Genomic DNA, 26118 nt, shown 5'->3' with positions numbered 1-26118 from the left:
AACATGAAAAACTTTCGTAGGACGTATTTTCTTGTAAAGTTCATATTTACTGAGATATCGCACTTTGACGCACTAATGAGCAACCCTGTATATATATATATAAACCAGTTCTGCTAAAAATATTCTTAATTTTTTATTTATTTTATTGTTTTCAGCTTCTGATGATGACTACCAGAGGCAGCTAATACTAATTTAGCGACTACCGACTTGATATGACAACAAATCAGAAGAAATTGTGAAGCGGACCACGTGGCAGATACGAACTAGTTGAAACTTATCAAAAACTGCGTCCAGTGGACCAATGCTCAGGTAATGTTTTGTTTTCCATAGATCGGCTAGAGCTGCTAAACTGAAAAGTAACTAAAATTTAACAAGTTGCTTATAGATATCCAGTCAAAAGAGCGGTGCTTTTGAGCTGAAAACCCAGAAAACATTTCATCGACCGCCCATTTGCCACTGCAGCCACTTAACTATGACTGCTTTTCAGTTCAAAAAAAGTGAACTCAGAACTCCCATTGGATTTAAAATTTTCTGCTATCCTCAACATTTTTCTCTAAACACATAGTTTTTCATCAAAATTTGATCTTATTTATAGTGAGATTCGCATGAAATTGTGCTATTAAATTATAAATAGGTAACGGCTCTACTAAATTATTGCCAGGTGTCGGGTTCGTGTCTTCTGAGTTTGTGCCGGCAAACTGCGGCACAAACAATCGATTTTCAGATACCATTTGAATACATTATAAAGATAAGATAATGAAGGTACTCACAAAATTTTTTTACGAACACTATGTAGTAAAATATGTCGAAACTTAACAAAGCGCTTGACAAAATTAAGTACTATTTAAAGTATGTTACTATCTACTATTGTAGTAAATGTTTAATTATCAACTACACATCTTTTTAATTTGGTTTTAGGAGGAGAATGCAGTTATTTCCTCGTCAATAAAATGGAATGCTGCTGAATTTAATCAATAATTTCCAGTCGCCTACGAAGGACAACGGTCATTTGACGACAAATCTTGGCGATAATTCGGGTTAAATGGATGAAAGCTATTAACTCAAGTTATATCGGACAAGATATTGCGAAGATTTGGAGCAAATATGCCGTTAGGAGCACAGTGCTATTTAATTAGTGTTAAAGTAGTTTCATAATACAAACACCGCTAATAACCTTACTGCTCCTTAAGTTTTAACCAGCCAGCGTATTTGAATATTCCTATCTTAGGTCCTACGGATTAAATATGCAATAAGTTATTAGATTGTTTCTGCTATGTGAATGTGCTAAGAATATAATGACTGTTCTCGAGATACAGATCGTTGGAAAATCTAGTTTCCTACTTATTCTTCATAAGTCCTAAACCTTAAATCGAATTGTTGTGAACTTTAGAATACAAACACAGTTAATGACCTTACAGGTCCTCCTTAAGTTTTAAAAAACCAGAGTAGTTGAATGTTTCCATCTTCGGTCCTTCGGCTTAAATATGTAACAAGTTAATAGATTGTTTCTGCTATGTGAATGTGCTAAGAATATAATGACTGTTCTCGAGATACAGATCGTTGGAAAATCTAGTTTCCTACTTATTCTTCATAAGTCCTAAACCTTAAATCGGATTGTAGTGAACTTTAGAATACAAACACAGTTAATGACCTTACAGGTACTCCTTAAGTTTTAACTACCCAGCGTATTTCAATGTTCCCATCTTCGGTTCTTCGGCTTAAATATGTAACAAGTTAATAGATTGTTTCTGCTATGTGAAAGTGCTAAGAATATAATGACTGTACTTGAGATACAGAGGGTTGGAAAATCTAGTTTCTTACTGATTCCTCATAAGTCCTGAACTCTAAATCCGGTTGAAGTGAACTTTGCAATACAAACACGGTTAATAACCTTATAAGTACTCCTTAAGTTTTAACCACTCAGCGTAGTTGAATATACCTATCTTAGGTCATTCGGATTAAATATGCAATAAGCTATTATATTGTTTCTGCTATGTGAAAGTGCTAAGAAAATAATGACTGTTCTCGAGATACAGAGCGTTAGAAAGATAAGTTTTCTACTTTTTCCTCATAAGTCCTGAACCTTTCATTTGAATGTAGTGAACTTCGGATTACAAACACTGCTAATACAATTACAGGTGCTCCTTAAGTTTTAAAAACCCAGAGTAGTTGAATGTTCCCATCTTCGGTCCTTCGGCTTAAATATGTAACAAGTTAATAGATTGTTTCTGCGATGTGCAAGTGCTAAGCATATGACTGTTCTCGAGATACAGATGGTTGGAAAATCTAGTTTCCTACTTATTCCTCATAAGTCCTGAACCTTTCATTCGAATGTGGTGAACTTTGGGATACAAACACAGTTAATAACCTTACAAGTACTCCTTAAGTTTTCACCACTCAGCGTACTTGCGTATTCCCATCTTAGGTCCTTCGGATTAAATATGCAATAAGTTATTAGATTGTTTCTGCTATGTGAAAGTGCTCAGAAAATAATGACTGTTCTCGAGATACAGAGCGTTGGAAAGATAAGTTTCCTAATTTTTCCTCATAAGTCCTGAACCTTTCACTTGAGTGTAGTGAACTTCGGAATGCAAACACTGCTAATAGCCTTACAGGTGCACCTTAAGTTTTAACCACCCAGCGTAATTGAATATTCCTTTTCTAGTTTCCTACTTATTCCTCATAACTCCTGAACCTTTCATCAGATTGTGGTGAACTTTGGAATACAAACACAGTTAATAACCTTACAAATACTCCTTAAGTTTTCACCCCTCAGCGTACTTGCATATTCCCATCTTATATCCTTCGGATTAAATATGCAATAAGTTAATAGATTGTTTCTGCTATGTGAAAGTGGTCAAGGGCGAATTCAGGGGGGGGGGTCATGGGGGTCATGACCCCTTCCCCCTTGCACTGGATCTATAACGACTAACGATAATTTTTCCAATTTCATAGACAACAAATGACCGAATTTCTACTACTTGACCCACCCTGACTCGAAAGCTGGATCCGCCCCTGAAAGTGGTGGTCAGATGGTCAAGGTACTGATATTAAGAAAGTCGTTCAGATGTCCTTATGGCATTAACAAATCAAAAGTCTTATCTGGATCAAACGTTTAATTTTTAGTATAAATACAAATTTTCTTTTCCTTCATTATGTTGAATTTTGAGACAAATAAAACAGCTCATAAACAGTAAGGAAATCTGGGCTTTTAGAAACTGATAGAGCGATGTGACTGATGCTATTAAGGAGGCAGTTTAAATAAAATAAACAGGTAAATGGAGTTCAAATCCTGCCATGATGAAATTTTCTCCACGTTTACCTTTAGGTTTTTCTGTATCTGAGCAACTGTGCCTCAGATGGCGAGAAACCCAGCGACGTGTTAGGTTTGAAACCAATTACCAAATTTTTTATATTTTTTGCGTGCAACTTATGCTCACTAGAAGCGGTCAATGGGGGTTCAGAAATTTCGAAAAAAGCAGCGTCACGTTTTAGTCGATTTTGCAACTCAATCAAAAAACACGGAAATCTAAAACTTGAAATCATGAGTTTTTTGAGAGCTGCCAACTTTTCATTATCGATAGTTCACTTTCTAAAAAGGCCATTTATTTCTATATCATAATCATATAAAAATGAGCGTTCTCGGTCATTTCGCTTCCGGGAAATGAGTAAAAACCGGACCGAAAACATAAAATTTTGACATAACCTTGCACCTAAGAGTTTGATATTCAAATTTCTCTTTCTGGGTCAAAATTACTCGAATTCCTACACTCGTGTTGTTATGAGTGAATCAAAGTTTCCATTCTCTATCCAACGATACCAAAACAAATTCAATGGCTGAAATGGGGCTTAGCAAACTTAAAAAAAATAGCGTCATGTTTGAGTAGATTTTACGAACAAAAATAAAACACGTAAATCTAAAACGTCTTAAAGTCCAGGTTTTTTTGAGAAAACTGCCAACATTTCCCCATCCATGGTTCACTTTCTAAAAAGGGCATTTAGTTCTCTCTAGAATCATGTAAAAGTGAGCGTTTTCGCTCGTTTTGCTTGTGTGACAAATGTTGGCATAATCTTGCACCTAAGTGTCTGATATTGAAATTTCGCTTTCTCGGTCAAAACTTCCCGAATTCCCTCACACTTGTTGTAATGACTGAATCGAATTTTCAGTGCTCTATCCAACGGTACCAATGTCATGTAATGACCAACCATGTCATCATGGTTCTCATGAGGGTTATGACGCCCGTTGGTGCTGGGTTTATATCAACTACCGTTAATTTTTCGAATTTTATAGACAACAAAAGACTTTTTTCTACGATATAACCGCTCCTCCCCCCCTTCGCTTGAAAGCTGAATCCGCCCTTGCCTGGATGATTTTTAGTAAGATTTCTGGACAACGTTAATACATGACCAATCTCCAATCTATTTTAAAATAGTTTAAAGTGTGAATTTAGCCAGCTTTACAACGACATACCATGCATATTTAAATTTCGTGCTAATTAGTGAAAAGCAATTAACCGAACAACGTTTTTACAACCAACGAATTATGTTTATGCCATGGAACATAATAATTTTAAACGTAACAGGTGCTAATGATAACTTACATGACCCTTAAAGGTCTTAAAGGTCTCAGAGCTTCCGAAATTTTTCTGAAATATACAGGAGTCAACAATTCTGATTTTTCCAAAACACTATCAATTGACACCTTTATGTTAAAAGAAGCATCTGTAGATGGGAAATATTTTTGGAATTGTTTGACCAACATCAACCTAATAAAGCACAAGGATAGGTAAATATTGTTTCTGGAAGGGGTACAGAATGCGTATTTCCAAGTTCAACAGATCAATACAGTGTGGTCCACATAGGCCAATTCAGAAAACCGAAGTTTGTAGGTATTGATAACAACGGGTTATCCAATTCGAGGGTGGAAAAGTAAAATCTTGCGATTTGATATCTGTCAAAGGCAAACGTCATCCGAAGCGTTTTTGTTTTAGTTGAAGGCTTTCATTGGCAAATGAATCGTTTAACTGTCGAAAAACGAGTGAAAATTATAAAATTATCATAAAAATGGTGATTCTGATCAACGTTTAGGGCTTTACGAGCAGATTACGGTCGACATAATCGATCTACAGAGCAAACAATTTCGAACACAGTCGAAAAATTTGAAGCCTGGATCGGTTACTGATATTGTAAGGCCTGTGCATCATCGCAACATTCATTCAGCTGAAAATATCGCGCTTGTCGCTCGAAGTGTGGAGAAAGACCCGAATTCGTCGATTCCTCGACGTGTTCAACATGTCGGCTTTTCTTACGGCCAATTGTGGCGAATTTTGCAATTTGATTTAAAGTTCCATCCGTACAAAGTCCAACTGACTCAAGAACTTAAGCCTCAAGGCCATGGGCAACGCAGAACATGCGCAAATTGGGTGATTGAACAACAAGTCGTTGATGATGATTTTTCGTACTGAATTTTCTTCAGTCAAGAGGCTAATTTTTCGCTCGGTGGTTACGTGAATAAACAGAACAGCCGTATACGGGGCCCTCAAAATCCTCAGGTGATCACAGATAGGCCTTTCCATCTTGAAAAAGTGACCGTATGGTATGCATAATGGACGGGTGGTGTGATTGGCAGGTCTTTTTTGAAAACGATCAAGGAAGGGCCATGACAGTCAATTCTGAGCGCTATGGACGCATGTTGAACGATTATTTTTGGAGAGAAATTGAAGATTATGATCTGGAAGACATGTGGTTCCATCAGGATGGGGCAACAAGTCACACAACACTCACAATTAGAGCCCTAAGTTCCGAGACGCGTAATTTCGAGATTGATTTATGTCAATTGGCCCGCAAGATCCTGCGGCTTAACACCGTTAGATTTCTTTTTGTGGGGCGATGCGAAAGATCGTGTTTACGCCAACAGTCCACAAACTCTTGAGCAACTGAAAGCCGATATCCGTGAAGTTACGACCGAGATATTACCGGTAATGTGCCGAAAAGTAATTCAAAATTACCTAATTACCTCAAAAGGATTGAGGCCTGTAAGAGGTCCAGTGGAGGACATTTAAATGATACTGTTTTCTACGTATAATGGCAAGATTTAATCTTTACATTGAATTAAAATTTTTGTCTCCATCTGAATATTTTGTGTGTTTGTACTTTACTTTCCCAAGCATAAAATGGATAACCCTGTATCTTGTATATCAATAAATGACGAGTTTTTTAATAATTTTTATCATTAAGAATTATATATCCTCAGTCAGTAAACCACCTAATGTTTTATTGATTAGGTATCCGAACCAATAAGGAGAAAATATGTTTGCTATTATGGCTGTAGCCATTAAAGAAACACTTGTAGTGTTAAAAAATCTGACAGAGTAAAAACTTTACCGGTCTGCAACTTGCATCTTGATTATGACACTCGTTCCGTTTTCTTTGTTAAAATTTGACTGTTGCTCATTTGAGAAGGAAATGCAAAAATGAATTAGTCTAATAGATCAAGTGACTTACGTCTTGAGATAATTCACAGACAGAGATAATTACCTAAAAGCAATATGTTTTAGACATTGGTGAATGAACATTATATTACATTTTCCGTTCAGCTAGTTGCACAATTAATTTCAATGAAGATTTTTTCAATATCAATAAATCTTATACTCAGTTATCACAATTACTATGTCAACTGCTGTCCTAACTTTTTGGCTTACTGAAGTAATGTTTTTAATTGGCTTCTAGCATTTTCGTGACGCGCCATCTATCTCGAGACAGAGTAGGAAGCTACGCAACTGATCAATGAAGTTTACCAGAGAAGTAATCTTGAGTCAACCCAGAGATTAGTAGATCTACTTTTCTGGTCAAACGTGGTTCTGTATCTAAATGAATCTTATCAAGAACTCCAAAAGTAGTATATAAGTTGTAATTAATTTCAATTAAAATATCCTATGGACATATTCATCATTCAGCGTTTCGGCTCTAATCATCAAATTCCTGCCCACAGTTTTAATTCTCCATCTAATATTGCTCTGAAGTCGATATCTTATTTAGCACTAAAGCTGAAATTTGCGAAATTCCTTGAAAATAAAAGGGTAGGTAGGTAGGTAGGTAGGTATGTTACCATGTCCCTGATGAGCCAAATCAGGCTTTCCAAAAACTGTTAATAGCGTTGATAGCCGAGCGGATCACGAGGCCAGGTTTTTGAATAGTCGTCGGTACAATCGGTCGTAAATTGGCGATAAACGTTATTTCGTGTGAACAAAAATCTCTCATTTATTTATTGTTTGTAGGTATACACTATACATGACAATATTTAGGCAAAAACGGCCGAGCGTGTCAAAAGCAGACCACTTTAGTCCCCAGCATCCTGCTTTACGACAAAGGAATTTATTTTATTTCCGAAGGTTAGGCACCCTTTAAGAATGACAAGATTATGCAAAAGGGTCGGGTTTGAAAATCGGGGTTGCCTTCGCAAGTCCTTCTTGAAATTGCCCTTTGCGTAATACCGGCTGGTTGCTCAGTTGTAAATAACGACGATAAAAGTGAAAGTTGCATTCGAGGCCACTCGAAAAACGAATAAAGTTGTTTTTGCCCAATTGTTTAGAAGGGTTTTCTCTGTTCATGAGGCAGTTTTATGATAACAACTTGCATCTAAATATTTCCTATGGTAGGCTGATGGAAACAAATTTGAAAAATGTTATAGGTTTTAATGAAGAAAACAATAATAAAATGTCTTGAAACAAGACAGCAATAAATGTATATTGAATGTATTAAAAAAGGAATTAAAACTTAAAAATTAAAAAATATTGCAAAAGTCCCATTCTACTGTTTTCTAAAACACGACAGTGTTATAAGAGTGTCTTTTTGAATGTTGATTATAATAAACATTATTGTACGAACAAGTAATTACTTTAAACACACCGCCACAAGTCAAAATATTTTTGGGGCATTTTAGTGATGAGAGGAAAAAACAAGCTGCTTACAGATTTAACCCAAAAATTGCAACTTAACGGGGCTGCGGCCCGTTGAAGCATATTTGGGAACTGTAATTTTAGGAATATTTTCTAAATGGATCGAGCTGAAACTATGAAATTCGGGACCTACTCTTTAACGAAGTAGTCAATCGTGTGTTGCGACATTTATTAACAATTTAAGAATTATTTCAACATTGGTAAACCTTCATAAAAGGTGGCAAGAGGAAGCTTTCGGATTTTCCCAATATGAAACACGCTGTTCTACTAGAATTGTTGAAAATGAAGGGGGAGGTTGACAAACTATAGCATAACAAGTATTGCTGAAATTGTTTTGTGGACAATTCTTAAAGCGAAAGAGCCATATCGATATTATTTCCAGATGCAGAGTGCCTAGGAAGTCTTAAAGACTCATGACTTGCATGAAAATTCAATTTTAGCAAGTAATTTGAGAAATTCCGTTTGAATGAAATGTTGACACTAGATGCTCTTTGCACACAAAGCCACATTCTCACGGATAAAAATTCTTTAGGTAAGAGAGGCGTAAAAACCACACAAATTTTTGAAAATACACGTACCAGATCAAACTTTCTACTAAGATTGGGGCGAGAATTCAATTTTTGAATGACCTTTAAGTATGAATGAACATAGTTATAGTTTTCCGTTCATTGATTCCTTGCTTCAAACCTTTTAAGCTCTCAGTTCTTGAAAAATGAGTGAAAATTCAGTTTGAATATTAAAAGATCTCGCAATCAAATTGTTGGTGCTAGTAGGCTTTTATTTGAGCATAACGGAACAACAGTTTCGTTTAAATTGGCTTATGTAGGTACTGGAAAATACAACAGTATCATCGGTACTTGCTTCAAAATTAATTACAGTTACATAACTTTTAAGGCAAATTCCATTTCTAACGATTCAAACGGATTTGAGGTTTCAAAATATTTTATAATCAACAAAATCAGTCTGGATAAGAAAATTTCAATTGCCAGCTTTGTTCATTCCGGTTTCGCGCCATTCAAGATTTTCGAAAAAAAAGGGTTGAAATTTCTCAAAATAGTCGTTCCAAATAGACAACTTTTGGTTTCAATAGATAAGAGGGAGTAGGCAAAATCCTTTTATTTCAAAAACTTTAAATAATCCTGGATGGTTGGTACTTAACTGGGAGCACGGGCCGTAAACATTTCATATTAATTCAGATCTTAAATCATATTTGAGAATACTACCACAAAGTAGAGGTGTGAAAGTATTTATTGTCAAGGAAACCGTTTCATCCTGTTTTTTTTTGCTGTTGATTGCAGTACTATTTTAAAACTTATTGCAAAAAAGCCGTACGAGTTTCATGGCTCCGGGAGTCGGCCATTAAAAAATCAAGGGTGGAGTTGACAGGTTTATCTGATGCAGGCGAGCCAGCCAGTTTTATCAGCCGCCTTTCTGGTTTCAAAGCCATTTAGACGTCGACCAGTCATCATTAAATCTCATATCTAATGTGCTTTCGTCTACCCGGCCCTGCCCCTTTTCTTTCTTTTACTAATTTAGGCTTTGGTGGAGAAACAAATTAAGTTAACGTTTTAGTTTCGACACAGGATCCATCGAACTGACTCAGGGAAGAGAACAATATAATTAAAGACAGACGATTAATTAAATTTTGATTAGGTATTCGTGTTCGAAGATGCGTTTCTTCATATATGCATCAACGTGTTCAAGTGACTCTTCTAGAGCCTATCGATTTTTGTCAAGTAGTTCCTAACAAAACCAGCTGTTTGCAAAATGTACAATAGGTATATAATATTTACCTTGTATGGCTCTGATGTAAGCTGGATCTTTCAACTAATGCTGCGGCTATTATTCCATTTTCCTGAGGTTGGGAATCTGAAACAAAATAAGCTTTTTGAGTGCGTCACGTTCTATTCCAATATTTCTTGACTGCTTTAACAACATTGTTGAGGATCATTACTCTATAAAATATGACCAATTTAGCTGGGCCGGTCCAAGTGTCACTTGGACGAAATCCTTTCTCCAGGCTATTAAGTTAGAACGGCTCGGACGGTGCGGCGTTATCAAAAGAGAATGAGAAAACGGCGACATAAAGTTAACGAAATTATTGCTGTCGACCTGACAACTAATACCTCTCGGTACGCAATGGAGAACGGCGTAAAATTCTCGACAAGAATACAGATTATCCACTTGAGAAACTGAGAGCCAGTTTTATAGAATGCTTGGGCGTGACTGCTTATACCATAAACTAATTTTACCAATAAGTATTATGTTTACTGCGTGTGCGGAAATTCGGAATTTCATGACATTCGCTACATATGAAACACAATAGATCAGTTATTGACCCACAAACAATGTCCCATATAAAACAATTTGATATTTGTTAAGTATAATTTTTGCTTGCTTTTTAAACAAAAAATTCCTACACCATTTTGGATTTACTTAAATTACTGGACAACGAAAATTGTTGATGACTGTATTATAAACGTTATATTATACACGGTGATTCCGCTTTAATTCTGATAGCTCCTGGAGTAAATAGAACAGGCTAGAATAATGTCCTTACACGACATAAAATTTTATTAAAAGCGCATTGTTTCGGAGATTCAGAGCGTTGAAAAAATTTGGTTTCTACTATGTTCCTCATAAGTCCGGAACCTTCCGCCCGATTGTAGTGAACTTGGCAGTACTAACACAATGACATGACCTTACAGGTACTCCTCAAGTTTTAACCACCCAGCTTGGTTGGAAGTGTATTTTGTGGGCCACCCCCCATAATTTTGTATCAAATTTTAAATCAAATTACTGACTCATTTTGAAAAAATTTTGTCTTGTTTATGCTACAGCAAGCCATGGAGTCGGGAAAAATTCCAGATGAGTGGAAAGAAAGGCCGACCATCCCTACCCATAAAACGGCAGACACAGCAAATTGTAGTAACTATAAAGGAATATTCTTACTCAACACGGAATATAAGAACCTTGCAAACACAGTTCCGGAACGCCTTAAACCCATCGTAGTCAGGCTGGGGGGACTCTGACCAGTGTGGATTCCGTAAAAATAGATTTACTGTCGGCCAGATATTTACAATAAGGCAAATGTTAGAAAATGCTGGGAATTTATCAGATAATGTATTCATCAAATGTTCGTATTCTAAGAGTTAAGCCATGGGACACAATGGTGGAGCTGAGAATTCCCAAAAAGCTAATCGGGCAGGTGTATGCATCAACGGCTCCAGAAGTAGAGTAAAAGTTGGTGAAATGCTGTCAGATTCATTTGAGGTGTCCAGTGGCTTGAAACAGGGGGATTTTCTCTCCCCTATATTATTCAATATAGCATTGGAAAATGCCATAAGAGGAGGAATCAACCACGGAGGTCTTTGGTATTGATGGCCCAAGGGTAGGAGAACCCTTGAGCTTTGTGTTACTTAATAAACTTGAAAGTTAGGCGGAAGTAATGGGCGTTTAAATTAACGAGGACAAAACGAAATACATGTGTGTTTGTGCAAGAAGGAGAAGAAGATATAGAATAGGGCAAAACTTACAATAGGAGAGTACAAGTTCGAAAGGGTAACGAGGAAAATAGTAATCCGGCGAAGTCAAGGTAAGAATCCAGTGCGGCTGTAGATGCATGTACTCTCTAAAAGATGATGTCCAGCAAGAATCTATCCCGAAGATCAAAAATTAAAATACATGAAACATCATATGTCCAGTGGTCATATATGGGAATGAGACTTGGAAATTATTAAGGAAAACGAGCGCAAGCTGAAGTGATTTGAGCGAAAAGTTTTGCGTAAAATCCTTGGACTATACAAAGACCCAGGCACAGAGCAGTCCGCAAACAACGAACTGATTGAGCTCTATGAGGAGCCAAACATTATCAGAGTAATTAAGGCCGGGCGGCTGAGATGGGCTGGACATGTACACCGTCAGCCAGGCTCTCGAGTGATCAAAATGGACTGGGAACAGAACCCTCAAGGGTGAAAAGCTCTGGGGAGACCGCGGATCAGATGGAGAAACAACATTATTGTAGACCTGAGAGCTCTGGGAATTGCCAGGGAAGGCCAGAAGTACCGTGTCATCTGCATAACGCAGATTGTTTATCACTTCGCCATTTACTATAATGCTCTCCAATCCTCCAGAAGATTGCCTTCCGGAATATTGTCTACGAATAGGCATTTAGATAATAATAATTATAAATCTTTCCTAGTAGTATAACCTGAATTGATACAAGATAGAGAATGGTGGGAATGATCGTGCGGTCAGCCACCAAGGGTTGCAGAGCTGCAGAGTAGAAGAGGAAGCCATGGAACGTCAATGATTTCTATCAACTAAAGTTTGTGCAGAATATACAAGCCTATTTCAGAAGTATTTCTTGCGACGTATCAGTGGCTGAACCGCCTATCGAATATCCCGATCTGAACCCTTTGGATTATTTTAACTAGGAAACATTTGGAAACGTTACAAATTTGTTAACTATTTATTACCGTTTCATGTTTTTCATTCAATACAAGTAGGTACCTTTCCAAATTAGAATCAGATCGTTTTTCTCGCAATATACATGAAAAGTCATCATCAATGAGCACAAACATATAAATGTGCTCACTGTATATGTTCCAAAATTTAAAATTATCTTCCAAATCCGGAAAACACGTTTTCAACAGCGCTTATTACAGCAGCAGTTAAGCGTGAATTAAAACTCTTTCAAAAAGGGACAATGTTTTTTTCTTAAACAATATAATTCATTTTTAGGTTTCCCAGTCAAAATTGTTGATACCTTTTATGCCACCACCTGAAAAGTGAAAACGAGACCACTTTCTCAACATTTTCCGTGCCAAGTAATAAACCGCCCAGAAGAAGTGGTAAAAGCATTTCGACCCATTCACGGAAAAAGGGCAAACAAACACATCAAAATGTTTTGACCTGAAATCGTCTGCACAGTCAAAACAGCAGATCTTTAGCACTGGCTCGAAAGGTCCACAATGGCAATTACAAAGAAAGTTGCCGAAGAAAGTGGCACACGTGCCGAGAATCGATTCCTAACAACGACTGTGCCGTTAGCGGTATTCTTAAGGGTTTCAAGTGTTGAAAGTCTCGGTAAATATTTGCCAGCTCATAATGTTTGTGTGATTTAAATTGGTTATTGTTTATGTGTTAAAGTGTGAGTTTGGTTAATGGTTAACAGAGTAATAGACGACTAGTTCTTGTTGACACAATGGGGCAGTAAAATACCATCTGTGGTTTTCATATTCATTTAGTACATTTATCATGTATTTAGTTTAAGAATAAATTGATAATCGTTAAGAAAACATTATATTGTAAAAAAGCTGTTATAGATGTAAAGTAAATGTGCGGCAATTTGCAGAATTAAGTGATAATCGAAGATAAAACAAAGCATAGTTTGGAAGAGATGTCAAAATGCAGAATGTTTGGTTAGTCGTCAATGCAATGATAAAAGAGAGATATTACCCGTATTTTTACATACAAAGTAATGAATACCAGCACCAACAAAAAACAAGTATTCTATATTATTCAAGTGTGAAAATAATTGAGAGTCTAATAACTAACGTCTGGTTGCATCAACTATCTAGAAATATTTCATTTCTGAATAAGCTTTACAATGATACTCAGGTTTCATTAATTGTGACCTAGATAGTATCAAAGGGATGAAATTGGGGCTATACTGCTTGATGAAGAACATCTCCATTTTAACCCTGGTAGAGATTTCGCTCATTTTGTTCTACAATTTAGGCAGTTTAATAAGCGGTACTCTCGAAAATAAATTTTCAGAAGAGCTTATAGAAAATGGCCAGCAAGGCGTCCAGCTCTGAGTCATACAGACTTTTTCTTATAGGGTTGTTTAAGCGCAGTTTAAAAAATGTACCTAATAGTTCTATACAAAACTGAAGCAGCGAAAATTCTGGTCCATGCTCATGAAGCGTTTTAAGACAGATTTTACGAGATTTTATTTCAGCGAGTAGCAGCAAATTACCAATAGCACACCCTGAGTAACACATACCTGAGTCGTTTTCAACTTTAACCGTTCTTTTGCGATGTAAATGAATACTAAAGGGACACTAGGGCATGAAACTATTTGAAATTGATTGGTGATATTGCACTGCTCGTTAAAAAAGTAAATTTCTGATGTTTGGGCCCTTAGATCACTTATTTGGACGCTTCTGAAACCATAATAATTTCAGTTGTAGTTTCGATGTTATAATTATAATTCTACCATCGATTAGCGGTAGAACAGCGAGTTTTAAATATTTTAATTGACATCCGTAGACGAAGCTAACACATGTGCATGCATTCTTAGCGGCTGAATTTCTTTTAAAACAATTAGTAAATTCTCCATTAAAGTTGAACTTAATTAAAACGAAATTGGTTTAATCCGAAGCTCCAAGCCATTATCTCTAGAACCATATGTTAAAAATGTGACGGCATACCTACACATACACACACAACCAAACCAGATTACAAATCTCAAAGTCGGAGAGAGAGATTCAGCCCATAAAACCAATACAGAACATTCCAATTCCAATGAATTTTTATCATTATCCAGGAGCATTCGCCATAAATTTCAGCTTTAATGAGCGTTCAGACAACTAAATTGATCAAAACCCAAAGAAATTCCAATCAGAAAAAGTAAAAATACCAGAAAATAAAATAAGAGAATATTGGCTTCGACCGCAAATAACCTTGGGCGTATGAAGGTTAGCGTATGCGCAGTGGGATCAGATCCCGGCAAGTATTGAACTGGGTTGCTGCGTCGAGCTCCCTTCCATCTCTTTTCCGAGCTTATTGGATAAAGAGAGGTGGATCTCCATATTGATTCCCTGTTTCCATGTAATGAACAAAGATGGCCGCTTCCGTCTGACCGCACCACATTGACAGGTTAGCGAGTCCCCTACCGCTTTCGAAGCGCAGCGGGATACCGTTTTCATCATCCTGGCCCCAAATGCCCTACACAGTTGCCGGATTTCACCCGTTCAACTTACACAAAAATGTAAACACCTTGTATTAATTGTTATTTGCTTATTGAACAAGAAACAAGTTATTAACATTTAATTTCGCTCTTCTTAATTATGCTTTAATTTCAAATTTTTTATATCTACTATTCCATACTAACTACTACGAAGTTGAAAGGCGTGAGAGCGTATAAAACAATTAAATGTTCAAAAACCGGAATTTCCTAGATTTTAGGAAGAAGCAATTAAATTTATGACTCATGAGAGCGTAATGAGATATTAATGAGCCAAGTAATTTTTTAAGGAAATTTATTTTTTCTTGCTTTCAAACTTCATCAATTCAAAAACTGTAACTGAATTGAAAAAAAATACGAAGCAATTATATAACACCTCAAATTTCATTTTCAATTTTGCCTAAAGTTATTATTTTCTAAGTTTTAAGGCGTTTAGTCGATTACAGGGTTTTATGTGGCACATCAGATTAAAACAAGACATTCCCACTTTTTGATATAAGTATCTATTACCCGAATGGCTAATAGAAATTCACTGCAAGAGGCGACTGATTGAAGTTCTTAAGTTGCCTTCCTACTCGCCATGCAAGAATAAAGTTGACTATTTTCTGTGCTTTTCTGACTTTCTTAGATAATAGCGTTATATTCAAAACAATTACCTTATCGAATTTCTTTTCTAAATAATTAGCCGATTAAGATTAAGACACCATCCGCTAAATCTGTGTACACATCTTTAATGCAGATTTGTTATAGATATTAAAAAATTGCCATGATACATGCAAATATAATAAAAAGTAAATCCAGATCTTTGATTAAAGTTTCTAAGTGGATGATTGTGACTTTTTTCAATTTCATATTGACCTAAATAAGTATAGTAGTAGTATATGCAGAAAGCTGAACATTTTGCATTTCAACAATGACTAAAAAATACTGAAACTTTACCGAAAAACATCAAAGGAAAAAGGCTAGTTTTAAGCTTTTCTATATTAGGTATAAAAACGAAGAAAATGATATATGGTTATCAGCTGAATGATAATTTATCAATTACTCAATAGAAACATAAGTTTGGGGAAAAGTAATGAGCCGGTTGTTTAAATGATAAAACAGCAACCGAAATAAACATGAAATAAATTCGGGAGTAGTTAAGGTCAATCACCAATAATCCAGTTAAAATATTCGCAGACAAATCTCGAAAACATGAATTTATATCGCAGAATTAACGATCACACAGCCGAAACATAAGGTAAGCAAGAATTCTGTGTGAAAACGGTCACACCAAATTAAGACCAGTTTCCATATTTGATGGTTCATTAATAATCAACCAACTAAAAGCAGCTTATCACAATATTTTCATAATACATAAAACTAGTTGCAAATCAAATTCGTAAATCGGCAAATATAGAAATTATATTTTAGGCCAGTGCCATAAAACAAAACACACACACAATTATACGAAGGTGTGGATAAGCAGTAACATTTAATATACACTATTTTTTTTACATACCTATATGCTCAGCTGTTTGGCGATTGCTTTAATCACCAAAAAGACAATTTCGCTCTTTTCGCAATTGGAAATGAAATTAGAAAAAAGGACTGGCAACACTGCAATCTCCTTCAAAACGAGTTGATCTCAGATGTTTTCAGGCTCTCAGACAGTGCAAGCCATTGAAGCCCTTATCGAGAAGAACCGAAAGTTTAGAGTCGAGTTTTAAGATAACTTGGGTGCTCATGGGCGGAATGGTTTCCGGGAATAAAATAAATTGCACAGCATCCTTAGCCGTTCCACTTGCTATCTCACGAATTTCTCGAATAATATTTTACAGATTGAATGGAATTCGCTCCGTAGCAGTATGAGCAAGCACTCTCGTATTTCAATGATGAAAACGGCAAATTTTTTGGTACAATCAGTGATAACCCGACGATTGTCACATTTGCAAATACTGATATTTTTTAACCAATCATGTCTGGATTAAGCTGTTGGACGATTATTTTGTAGGTGCAAACTAAATTTCCCGTTTGGACGCCCAGGAATTGAAAACTGATCTTATCAATTTTAAATAAATTGCGAAGCTTTAATTTTCCTTAGCAGCGCCTAAATTGATAGCAGATTAGTACCTACTTCTTAAGTTTTTTTTTTTCTTACTACTTTATTAACTGCTTATACAAAAGCTGTTTTCGAATGAACCACTTGAAATGTCTGGCTCGTGCTTAATTCTACAGAAACACGAAAATCCCGCAAAAAATATTTGGCAAAAAACTATGAAAAAAGACAGAATACTACCAACGAAATGTCTCTCATAGCAATAAAAATATTCGTATGCAATAAATTCAGTTGTTTCCCTCGTCGCAAATGGCATGGAAGATAGAGCGTTGTGTCTATCCAATTTTGGGTTGGCGCAATATTTACAAGCCATGAATTTTATTTGCTGAAATTGGTATCACGTACAAGTGCAGAGGATTTGGTCAAAGCTAATGTTTCAAATTGCACAGTTAAAATTTTATACACTATTATCGGTATTTGAGTACAAGATGGGACATAGGAATTGCATAGATTACAGAATCTAGCAATTCCATAGAATTTAGTCATCGTGATAATGTCCTAACTAGTCCTCAGATTAATAATAATAGAAAATGTCTATTCGTCGTTGGCACAGAAATACAGAGCATATTGGATTGTCACCGACTTGAGAGCACATAACATAAGTTGCTCAAGTTCTAGAAGAAGATTATTCCAAAGAAGTTGCTTTTCTAGGTGTTGAATATAACGTCAGCACAATTAATAGATATCAGTTATAATCATCTAAAATTTGCGTTTTAGCAAGTAAATCATTAGTTATATTTGCGATCATGAGGCGAAATAAACAGAACAATTAAGAGACTTAACACGATAGGCGTTTGTTAAGAATTCATCTATCTACAGCCAGAGCTCTAGGATATAAAATCGTACTACATTTGAGTGAATACTAAAAAGACGAAACATGAAGTATCTACTTTACAGCAGATAAAGCAGAGGGTCAACAAGTGAAATTCCTGGGTAGAGCAGCCCTGGGTAGAACTAAAATAATGCTACAGTTAGATTTTTATAAGCTCTTCAAAGAACCCAACTGTTTAACGATTTATCATTATTGCTCCATTCGAGAACACGCCAAAGAAAACAACGGTTGTTTCGATGTTTCAGAATATCGCGATGTATCTTTAACACTCAAACCTCACGGGACCATTTATGGCTTAATTTAAACCGGTTAAAACAAATGGAAGAACAGAGCATATAAATGATATATCTGCAGTGTCTAAGTAGTCATAAAAATGGTAGATTTTGTTCTAGGTAGGTATATGGAAAAGTGACCTTATCTGAGACATCTCTGTGTTTATGTTTTCTATTTTACAAAGTTGAAATAATCGGAAGAAAGTAATAAGCAGTGAAAACATCAAACTAGTAGAAGAATCGTCGAAGCAAGTCCATTCAGCAAAAAGTTCTATTGCTAATGTAGTCAGAAATATCTTTGCATAAAACAATTTTGAGGATCAAACTGAACAAGCTAAAGCTAAGAAGCTTCTTAGTCCAGTAAAAATTGAATTTTCAATAAAACAGGTCGGTACTTTTAGACATCTTTTTCAATTACTGATTGAATAAAACTTTATATACAGCGTGTCGCAATGAGGGTGGTAAGCGGCTGTATTTTGGAAAGTATGTGTTGTAGAGTGATTGAAAAAAAAATTTGATAACAAACTTGTCGGTCTAAATCGGTTCTAGAAATTATTTTGAGATGCGATTTTTGAAGTTGGGTTAATTTTTTTCTGTGCTTTCGAATGCGTGTAAAATTACTTGATGATAGCATTTGAAACTTTTGTTAAAATTTGAAAAATTTTAAACAGCGGATTTTTAGAAAATTATTAAGATTGTTTTTGTATCACATATTATAGAATTTGTATTGCTCTTTCAATTGATAGTAAAAACTTTCAAATCGGTCACGCCGTTTCGGAGTTACAGGTTTCTTTGAATTAAGCTGCTTGACTCTCCCCACTCTTTATTTGACAAGTTAGGATAAAAGTTCATAAGGAAAGTAGGGATGGTTTTTTATGGCCTTTTGGCTAAACTTACTAGATATTTCACTTATCGGAACATTTTTTAAATTAATAAAAAAAAATTAATTTAATTTTAACATTAAAATACCGTTTGCAATTACGCCATCTAGTAGTCTTCTGAGAAATTTCAAAATAATTTCCAGCAAATTCTTTTCTTCAAGTTTGTTGTCCAATTTTTTTTTCGATCACTCTACAACACATACTTTTCAAGATACAGCCGCTTACCATCCTTATTGCGACACCCTATATATACCTACTTGCTATCAATTTTTTTAAGTATTGGTCAAAAAAGTTCGGCAACGAATTGCCCTTAAATCTGTTCTTAGTGAAACTTTCGGGTGCATATTGTCAGATTTAGCGTTAGAAAAATCACAATTCATGTGAACAGTGCAATTTTTTATGCAATATAAAAAATAATGTTATTGCAATAATTACTAAATTTTAATCATATAAACAAAAACATTAGTTCTTAATTTGTCAAGTAGAATTTTGGTATTTCTACTGTAATTATATCGGCGGTATGGAAATTATCAAAAAAATAATCCTTAAGACACGTTGTAGTAATCAGCCGCATCCCATGTTACTAACACCCTTTGATAATTTATATCTTGCCGCAACCCGGCCTGGGCGGTTCGGCGTTTTATCTGGAGTCGAGCCTGGATCGTAAATTATTTCCAGTAATATTTACGATGGTGTCACTTCGGCCCTGATATATCTAAATAATATTCCTTCGTCGAGATACGTGCACTGCAAAAATTGCACGCAGGAGTTATGGGCTACGCCTTTCGATGCAGCTGTGCAGCATTTGGATGCCGGATTCCTGAGCTTGGTAACGAGAACCAGTCGCTTATAATTTAAGCCCCAACTTTTTATATTGCGATTTAAACACGACTAGCGGTACCTTTAGATCTAAGACATCGGAAGAATGGGTTTCTTATTTCCCCAGGGTATGATTGGTTCTATCTATTTAGAACTATGAAATATGTTAATCCGAATCTTTTAATGTAGCATTTTGACTGAGGGACACAAATATGTATGACATATAAAAAATGTCGCATCAACAGAACGCATGGAAAATAGAGATTATGAGCAAAATAAGAAAATTCAGGTGATATACGCAATCATAAAGGCAACCATCCAAAGGAACGTATTGACTCCTCAAATCAGGCAATTAACATAACATTTCCTGTGCAATTTTATTGAAGCGATATTTTTCAATAAGACCTAACAGGTGCTGTCTATATCTAGTTGAAGGACATTATTTCAGACCCTGAAACCAAATAGACGTGGCTACGTTACCGAAAAGAAGTTACGGAAAAAGAAAAGTCATGTAATTGATGGCTACGCATTCAAGCCAGTGGAAACGAAAACTTTGCGAACATCTGAAGGCAACAAGGTCAACACGCCTACCTAGACAACCTTCAAATCAGTCAGTGTTGAACAGAACAGCTTCAGATGGGTAAATCCACAGACGAAAGTAGAATATTTACCTACAAAACCACGCAGAAGTATAAAATGTATAACTTAATGTGTTGATTATTCTAAAAAACACAAAGTTTTTCTCAAAGGTTTCATCACCTCACTAAAGCAACAGATTGCTTTGTTAAGAAAAAAATGTTAAGTACATTGTGGTTTACCAAGCATCTATTTATTCTTGAAAATCTATATGAACATTGTTTGAAACGTTCACGGGAACAAAAGTTCCCAAGAAAGGTCTCGCTTCCTTAATTCAGGGCGGCTTGATGTTTACTTAAATTTGCTGCCGCTTCGGTGGTGAAAATTTTACAAGTGGATGCTAATGGTTTTTCAAATCTCGTAGAAATGAATTTTAGTACTTGAAATACTAAGTTAACATTTCGAAAAATGCCAAGAATTTATACTTATAGTTGCAAGGTTTGTCAATGAGAGCAGACAGATCGGCCTACAGATTACTCAAGAAATCGAAATATATGGTTGTTTGAAGGGATGTCCTTCCAAACGTGTGTGTTCGACTCAGTGGGGTGCCAATAGAGAGGGTCAATGAGTTTGAAGATTTGGGATGGAAATACCAGTGCGCTGGTCGTTCACCATAGAATCAGAGGAACTTGACAAAAAAATTAAGTTACAAGTTTTTAATTGTTTCCCTTGTAAAAGAGAAGAAACATTTAAATTGATGTACTACTTTCAAGTTGCTTTACAAATGATGAGATGGTGTTGTTATTTCAAATTAACATTTTTTCAAACAAACATTTGATACAATTTTCAACTGAAAAACTGTTACTTTTCCCGTTTAATTTTGCTTCTCTTGTTATTTATGTAAACCCTAAAACATTTTATAAAGTTTAAAGCTGCTGTATATGACTAGATTTTTTAAATTAAAACCTACAATTTAGGTCCTTTTCAAACAGTCACGATATGCAACTGAAAAAGTTGATAATGCTCTGCAGAATTGAAATAGAACATCAATAGTCAAAGCGGTTAGATGTGTATTCTGCACTAGGAGAGTATTTCATGCATTAGGACAAAAACGCAAGAGCAACTTCTCTGAACCACCAACCGGAATCTAAATTTCAAGTTCAGATAAAGAGTGGTTCAGATGCAGAAAGTGATATGTCTGGTCGATTCTACTATACAGAGTGGAAGCGTGGACTATTAATCGAATAGAAGCATTCGAGATGTGGATGTTGAGACGGTTGCTTAAAATATCATGGACGGACCGTGCCACAAATGATGATGTGTTTAGTGTTTAGAATGACTATATTCGAAAATCGAGAACTCGTCGAACATAAAAAAAACAAAAGAACCCCTACCGAGAACATATTCTGCGTGAAGAACGATATGACTTCCTGCGCCTGATACTGCAAGGAAATATAGAAGGTGCAAACCGAGGTACTCGAAAGAGGAAAATACGTTGGCTACGGAACATCTGCCATTGGACGGAAATAAGAGACTTTCAGTCGCTTCAAGAAGCTGCACTGCAGTGAATAGAATAATGTGATTAGAAAACGGACGCCTACGCAGGAATTTCCATGTCTTCTGAAGAAGAAGTTGTAAATGCTTTCATTGATAATGCTAATTGGGACGTACTTTCAGCTACGAAGCCTCTCTGGTATTATCTGGCAAAGATGTATTAAAACTGCAAATTTTTTACTTAGAATACAGATTGGTATGGACCTTTAAACGAGTCGATTATCGAAAATACATTCAAAATAATGCTGGAGCAATGGAAAGCAATTGTCAGCTTATAAAGATTCTTTGGAAATAACACTTAAAGTGGAAACACTAAAATGTAATTTTATAATAAAACATGTTTACTCTAAAGCCTTATGTCTATATAATTGCCGTGCCGCAAGCATTTCACAGAGTTGTATTGCAACTTTACATCTGCCTTATGGTGAATAATTACGATCTATTCCGGCACACAGTCAAGGGAACATTTTTTACTATTTAACACTGATGAAACAGTAACTTCTTTCACCTAACAGTCTTTCACCTATGCACTGACTGTAACTTACAGGTCTGGTTTGCGGAGTATTCCAAAATAATTGTTGTCCCATATGCAACATTGTGTTGCTGATATACATAGATAACACTATTTCTCGTAGTGTATAATAAAAGCGCGTTCCACCTATATATTATCCGCAGTTAAATTGTAGTTATGGCTTCATTTCATAGACGGTTGATTTATTATTGGCTATTTGCATATGCACCATTGTAGTCGTGTGTGTTTGTGTACACAAAATTCCAAATGTCTTTTTAATAACTGTTTTATATATCCGACGCACATTTTACCTTCCTCTCTTAATTAGCAGTTTAAATAGCTGTAAAATTTTTTATTGACTTTACTCAAAGATCGAGTGTATTATTGCACTTTGCGGATTGATATATTTTAGTGATTTAAATTTAACATTATCCTGTTTAATTTCCTAATTTTGATCGCTATTTGATGGCAGTGTTAATGGTCCGTAAATTTCAGCCGATAGAACTAAAATTCCTTTACACTTTCCCGCTACTGAATAAACGTTCATCATAAGTAAATGGTCTATTTTCACTATAATTAAGCTGTAATCTTTCTTTAAAAAATTACATTATTTATTACAGCTAATGAAAAAAAATCGAGAACATTTATTGACGGAGAAAACATCAAAATGTACACATTACTAACTAATTTAACTTTCAAATAAATGTTAGCTGGCCAAAAATCCAATGAATAACCAAAGAAATATTAAAAAATGTTAAAAATATAGTTCAAACTACTTTCCAGTCTTCATTTTGTTAGATTGTTTGATAAATTAATTTAAAAAGTTGAAAATTATTTAAGGTAAACTTGGCAAAAGTTCAGATCAGATTTTACATCTACTTACATGTTGCTTCAGACTTGCAGGCATCATGACAAAAGAGGTAAGCAAAATGATAACGAGCAAAGATGCTTTACATCTAGCTTAAATTAATTTAGGTAGTGTAACGACCTCACATTCCAAATTGAATTATTAATAAAATGTTCATCGATTTAATACACATTTTTGGCTAACCGAACTATAACATTATCCATAAGAACTAAACACAGGATTATTTAGGTAAATCAAAATGGACCCAGTGAAAAAAAAACGCAATAAAACATTCCACAAAAGTTCATATAGATACATTCGTTAACAGGAAGATTGTGAACGTTTGTGAAATGTATGCAGCAAAAGAAAACTTGAAACCTAAGACCAAAGCTAAGCTCAAAACCAATGCAAATGGAAACCCATTAAGACGTTGAAGTTTCAATTATAATTTTACTATTATCTTGAATTTACAATACCTATTTGCAAGTATCTACCTACACTTATAATTGAACAGCTTACCCAGCTCGATTTGATAAATGTTTTGTTACTCTTAGGCAACATTTTCAAAACAACACAACACAACACTTTCACTTCTGGCTTCTCAAAAATAAATAAAGTCCTTGATAACAAAAAGTCAAGAACGCGTCCTCCAAATTAACAATGCATATATGAAGAAGCACCACCATGAATCTCGGTCCCAATGAAGCGTTGCATATTCGGCCAATGGGAATAAAGCACTGTAAAAGTTGAAAAATATACGGGTCTAAAGCCTGCCTAGGGTCGGCGGACCCCTATCTCGCCTATACCGATAACAAGGCAAGAAAGTTAAAAATATACACGTCTGGATGTAGTTTATGGGGGGTTAAATTTGGAATTGCTTTTGGGTGCATCCTAGTTCTGAAACCCGAGAATCTGTGGTATATTTCAGGTTTAAAAGCTGCGTTTCTTCTAAACAACTTCCAGAGCGTTTGCTAAGAAAATGAAACATACGACTCAAATGCAAGCGTCATTTGCCCAACAGGGCCGTTTGATTTTAACTACACAAAATATTGAATAAATAAAATAATTTTTGAAAATGTACACTTTAATAAAAAAAAACTCCAATCGTGTCCTAATTATATAAATTGATATTTTTGTTGACTTTAATGTGAACAGTAGGTATATTTCAAGTTTAACCAGTGCCATCGTTAATACTAAAATTAGAAGCAGTTAATCGAAAAGAAAAAGATAAAACAAACATCGGTCCGTTTTTCGATTTCAATACTAAAACACTGTGAGTTGTAAAAGCTATTTGTCCCCACAGTTCTGGCAATAATATATTTTTAGAAGCTCTATATTACAGAGTGCTATTGACAGACGACTTTATTTACTACTTTCAAGTGTAACATTTTGTTTAAAAACAATGCTCAAAATAGACTGGCTTTTGAGACAAAAACTAATGGATGTGGACTCTTTGATACTTTATATATACCTTAAACTATGTAGACAGAATTCGATTTTATTATCATTAGCTATTTTCTATTATTCATTTTGTTCGGATTATGCCAGAGGCACTCATGGACCAGTGGAAATTAAATCAGTCGAACTGTGCATTGTGTGCAAATACTTGCTGATGAAATTTAAATCGCATGTTAAGCGTAAACTATCGTTCAAAAGAATTTCGGCACAATACTAAAGAATATGAAACTGTTGGTGATTTTTTCTTGATGGCTTCGACATTGATGCAACACTCGCCATTTAATATAAAATAATTATAATAATACGAAATGACGTATTTTCGGACCGAATTTCCAAGAAAATCAACTATCTTGTAATTATTCGATATCGGTCAAAAAACCGGAACTTATTTAGTATTTTTACCTCTGTAGAATTTCTGTTAACCCATTCAAATTTTGTTTCAAACAAAAATATGGAGAACGGTGATGATTTTTGAAAACGCAAAACATTCACGAAGTTATACGCAATCTTTTCTATCACCTTCTAAGCAAATTCCAGCAAAACAGCAATTAGCTGGACAATGAGAATGTTTCACCTACAACATCAGGTAACAATGAGTTTCCATTTGAGCAATTTAATAAAATACATGAGGATTTTGTTAAACTGTTGAAGCTTTGAGCCTTCAGCATTCAGTTATGAGCTTCACTCTATATTTATGTTGCAGCTGCCTGCTCAAATCCATCTAACATAGCGGGACGTCTGTGCACTATATAAAGGATTTTAGTTTTAAATATCTTCGTTCTAGCATTACAGGTACCAAATTTACTGTTAGCACTTAGACAAATTTCTTAGGAACATTGTAGTGAGTTGGTCCTAAATTGCGTCTCTTAGAAGCTTCGAATTACGTGATGACATTTTTGTAGTCTTCCTTGGCCTTCAAGCCTACGCCAACTGAAAGTCTGATTTTTAGTTAATTAAACAGCATTCGCTTATGAGCTTGATGGATGAGCTTTATTTGGACTCGCTCTTTATTCAATTTTCATTGTATTTGACATCAACCGTTCCAAATAACAGAGCTTTTCATTTTACGTTTAAGGAACTATTGGTAGTAGATTTTATATGTAAAAAATTGACAAATGGACAATTTCCTCATTAATTCTAATCGACTCGGATGAGCATTGACCATTTTCACAGTTAGTGTCACAATGAAGTGTCTGTATATTGGAAATACCTTATGAGTTCGCTCAGCATAATTGTACCATACTAGACTCTATTGGCTATTGTAAAATGAAACCATAAAATCAGGTGGGAGGTAGTGAAGCCCGTGTGATTTTTTTAAATGTATGATGATGGTAAATAT

General features: G+C 35.3%; 1 protein-coding gene and 1 long non-coding RNA gene across 3 annotated transcripts in view; one reads left to right on the top strand and one right to left on the bottom strand.

The window, feature by feature from the left end:
• Window positions 1–1328, top strand: part of LOC125504911 — a 6596-nt gene extending 5268 nt beyond the window's left edge. Inside the window, exons 2-3 of the long non-coding RNA XR_007281797.1 lie at window positions 156–309; window positions 919–1328. This is a non-coding gene — a long non-coding RNA (uncharacterized LOC125504911). The remainder of the gene's footprint in view (window positions 1–155; window positions 310–918) is intronic.
• The window catches only part of LOC109535439 (homeobox protein abdominal-B), a 94601-nt gene that overhangs the window by 46791 nt on the left and 21692 nt on the right, over window positions 1–26118 (bottom strand). For both annotated transcript variants that reach the window (XM_048667613.1, XM_048667612.1), the window contains exon 2: window positions 9752–9827. The gene's annotated coding sequence lies outside the window, so the exon portion shown is untranslated. The remainder of the gene's footprint in view (window positions 1–9751; window positions 9828–26118) is intronic.

Source organism: Dendroctonus ponderosae, unplaced genomic scaffold (genome assembly GCF_020466585.1).
Source record: "Dendroctonus ponderosae isolate FM_Combo_2020 unplaced genomic scaffold, Dpon_F_20191213v2 Dpon_F_20191213_1, whole genome shotgun sequence".
In the NCBI taxonomy this organism is placed as follows: Eukaryota; Metazoa; Arthropoda; class Insecta; order Coleoptera; family Curculionidae; genus Dendroctonus; species Dendroctonus ponderosae.
This window is presented reverse-complemented; position numbering and strand designations above follow the sequence as displayed.